Source organism: Prionailurus bengalensis, chromosome B1 (assembly GCF_016509475.1).
Source record: "Prionailurus bengalensis isolate Pbe53 chromosome B1, Fcat_Pben_1.1_paternal_pri, whole genome shotgun sequence".
NCBI lineage: Eukaryota > Metazoa > Chordata > Mammalia > Carnivora > Felidae > Prionailurus > Prionailurus bengalensis.
Genome location: NC_057344.1, coordinates 147,178,246 through 147,182,107, shown reverse-complemented (window position 1 = coordinate 147,182,107; position 3,862 = coordinate 147,178,246). Strand labels below are relative to the sequence as shown.

The following is a 3,862-nucleotide window of genomic DNA, read 5'->3' as shown; positions in this document are numbered from 1 at the left end:
TCAGCGAATCCCTTCACTGCTGTTAGTTAGTTGGAGAGTTAGTTAGCTAGCTTTCCCCCAAAGTCTTGGAGACTCCTTTTCAAAAAGGAATCCTGATAACAGTCCCTGGTATCCTAACACCTTTGATGTGAACAGGAAGATTCTCCCCACTCCTCTACTGCTGCTCACACATACTCCCACATGCTTTTGCTATATAAATAATGAATTAGAGTCAGAATTGGTAATCTCTGTCATGAAGACGCTTTGAAGGTTTGATATTTAGTTTGTACCCTTGCACACACTGATTTTTATTAAGTAGCACTTCTTATTTGCACAAAAGCATCTCAGGGATAGACTACATATTAACACTGTGCATAACACTCCAAAGGAGATATTTGTATGGTTCACTAGAGTCATATTTATAATGGACTCAAGACAACTCCAGAAACAGAGTGTGGTGGGGGAGGAACTGGCTTCACATCAGACCAAGAAATCCTTTCATGTCTTCATTCATAATTCACCACATGCTGTGCTCCCTTTCACCACTGCCTTTAAAAATCAAGAGGTAAAGATACTGGATTTATAGCTGGATATAAATTTCAATACAGCCAAATGTTTCCTGCCTTCTCAAGCATAGCCCAAACATGTCTTTATTTAAACACCTTTACCAAAAAATGGAAATTATTCTAAAAGGTGGCATCCCAATGTTCTGAAGAAGACATTCATATATTTAATTCATAGGAAGTAGATGGCAGATAGACAAAAGAAAAAGCATTCTTAGAATTATTCTTTCTTGCAGCAAAACACAACCAATCATTTCCTTTTTTAATCTTCCAATTTTGTATTTATTTAAAATATCAGCTTTTTATTTTCCAAAACTATCCCTGAACATGATCTATCCCAGCTGTAACCTTACAAGTATCCATCTATCTTCAGAAAAAGTTATCGTTGCCATTTAAAGAATACTATGGAAATCCCTTTTTGTCCCATTCATAACTGAACAATATTTTATTTCTTATTTTTATTCGTTTGCTCCAACCAGGATACTCCCAGAATTAAAAGGAACAAAAGATGATGAGAGTCATCTAGTTTATTTAGATTATTAGGTGTTTTTTCCTAGAATGTTTTTTCCCTGCACCATTTTTTCTCTTTAAATGTTTCAATTTTTTTTCCCTGCCATGTAGGTAACTGTACTTTTTTAAAGTCACAGAACCTGATTCTTCACATATACAACCCATGCCCCAATACCACCCTATCACTACCATAACTGCTTGGCAGAGAACAGGTGTGCTGGATTTTAACACCTTCTCACTGCTGCTATAGGGTCTGAGAGTATGGGAGATATCAGAGTCTGGGACTCTAAATGACTGCCCTCCCCCAACACAAAAATGAATATGTTGAAATTATTTAGATGTTCTTAACATGTTTATTTCACTGCTCTTGGATTAAATGAAGCCTCTTCCCCCACATATTTTAATGAATTGTAAACATTCATGAAAAACTGGAACTGTCTCCTGTCACAAGTAATCCTGTTTTGCTGTTATTTAGGCCTAATGATAAAACATGCCCAATGGGCCTAGAGTGATCTAGTAAATGGCCAGATCGTAGGAAAGGACATTAGTATGTCCTGTGGCCAAGCAAGAAATATGAATCTATAAGTGAGCAGGAAATCTGAATCAGCACTCTTAAAACATGCTGCTCAATTTAATTCCAATCTTTCGTACATATATATCATATATGTCTTTAAAATGTTATGATTATTATATAAAAGTGTTAAAAAGCACAAAAGATTTTTAGGGCAGTGAAACTATTCTGTAATAAACTATAATAGTAGATACATGTCATTGTACATTTGTCAAAATCCACAGAATGTGCAACACCAAGAGGGAACCCTAATGTGGACTACAAAGCTTTGAGGGACAATAACGTGTCAGTGTAGGTTCGTCAACTGCAAGAAATGTACCACTCTAATGTGCGATGCTGGTACTGTGGGAGGCTGTGATTATGTGAGGGCAGAGAGTATGTTTACTTAAAAAAAATTTATATCTTTTTTCATTTAACATTACATCATATGGAATAAATACACAATACGGATATGTCTTCTCACTGCTCTCTCACTCTTCTCTAGTTGGCTAAAGGATCATTTTGTGATGGCTTCCAACATCTCTACAACCTTGGACAAATCACTGTTTCTGAATGTCTTGTTTTAAAGAGATTTTTTAGTCTTTCCTCACACAATTCCTGCACCTGCACTTCCCCTTCTCATTGCATGCAACTTCATTTTATCTCTATTTATTGTCACCTCACCTATCAGAGATAAAATCAGCTTTTCTAAAACCTTCTTTTATTTTTAGCAACTTTTGAGTTTGTATGAAAAAAAAAGGGGCTACAGAATTAGATAACACTGGTCCCCCTCTCTCTAATCTTCTCACACCACCCACCACCCAATTGATTCTACAAGCTCTTGTCAGAGATATCTTTTTAAAGAGCCCAAACCCAATCAATGATTTCTCGGTTTAAAACCTTGGCTAGCTCCCAGGTTCATGCTGGCATGCCACAAGTGCCCTTCTTGGTCGAACCTGCACTTACCTTTTTTCTTTGCCATTTCCTCAACAGATCATGGCACTCTCCCATTTCCAAGCATCGCCTTGCCATCGCTTTTCTCCTTCCACTTTTCCACTTCCAAGTTAATACATCCTTGCATTACAACTTATCTTCTCAGTGAAACCCTCTGTAGCCCCCTGCAGTAACAACAATTAACAGAATCTCTCTTCTCATTTGTACCACCAGCATAAAAGTTTGTTGTGTTATACTATGGTTAGTTATTCATGTACTTGTCTTTCCAATGGACTGTAAGAAACTTGAGGCACAACTGACCTTAGCTATTTTTATATTCCCAACTTCTATCTGAGTGGCTGGCACTGAAATAGGTATCCTGAGAAATCCAGGATTATTTGGTAAAGGCATTCACATAATACCTATGAATAGTTCACCTGACCAAAGAGAAAAGTCAGAATTCTCTAAGCTCACCTATGAAAGGAAGCAATAAGGATTTTTCCTTATTTCTACCTGGTTGGTTAGAGTGTGTACATTTCACTTGTATTATATTTTTTAAGGGACATAGTATTACCTCTTTTTGTCAACTTAGAATAGCAAATTTTCCCTTATTCATGAAAATGGTTATGTAAATTTGATTAATGATTATCCACAAAGATCCATCCATCCAATCATTCAAATATATTTTGTATCTTCCATGTGGAACAAATGAAATTCTTCTTTTTATCCATGCTTTTATCTGGGAGACAGAGAACAAAACTATTTATATCAATCTCATAAGCAGAGTACAAAATGTCTCTGAAAATTCAAAATCTGATGAAAATTTTGACATCAGCCAAATCTAACTCTCATGAGTTCCACAAGAATCAGCCCCTGCAGTACTCCCTGAATAATGCTTTCCTTCAGCAACTTAAAGCCAAAACCAGACTAATGGGTTTCAGGAAAAAGTAGTGGTTTCAGAAAATGGGGAAAAAAATAATCTGTTGAATGCTACCCACCACCACCACCACTCACCATTTCCCTACTTCACCTGCTGTCACACACACACACAGACACACACACACACACACACCCCCTCACGTCTCCCCTTGTGAGCAAAGCTACTGAAAGAGGCATATATAGACACACAATTACTCTTACAGTGGTTTTTCAGGTATCCTTATATGGCATGAAAACCAGGTTAAGTGAGGTCAGTCAGGTTCCAAAGATGTTCCTGACTTACAGAAACCTTAGTTTCCAGGAACACATGTGGAAAAGATATCAGGTTGAAACATATGTCTGAGTTTGATGAGAAGCTCACTGGGCTGAAAGCCATTAGACTTGAATT

The 3,862-nt window shown here is 37.0% G+C and overlaps 1 long non-coding RNA gene across 1 annotated transcript; it reads right to left on the bottom strand.

Moving 5' to 3' along the window:
* Window positions 1–257: 257 nt before the first annotated feature.
* Window positions 258–3,575, bottom strand: LOC122478813. Its single transcript, XR_006296170.1, has 2 exons — window positions 3,110–3,575; window positions 258–2,720 (listed from the first exon to the last, which is right to left on the bottom strand). It is a non-coding gene; the product is annotated as an uncharacterized LOC122478813 (long non-coding RNA).
* Between the last annotated feature and the right edge of the window lie 287 nt (window positions 3,576–3,862).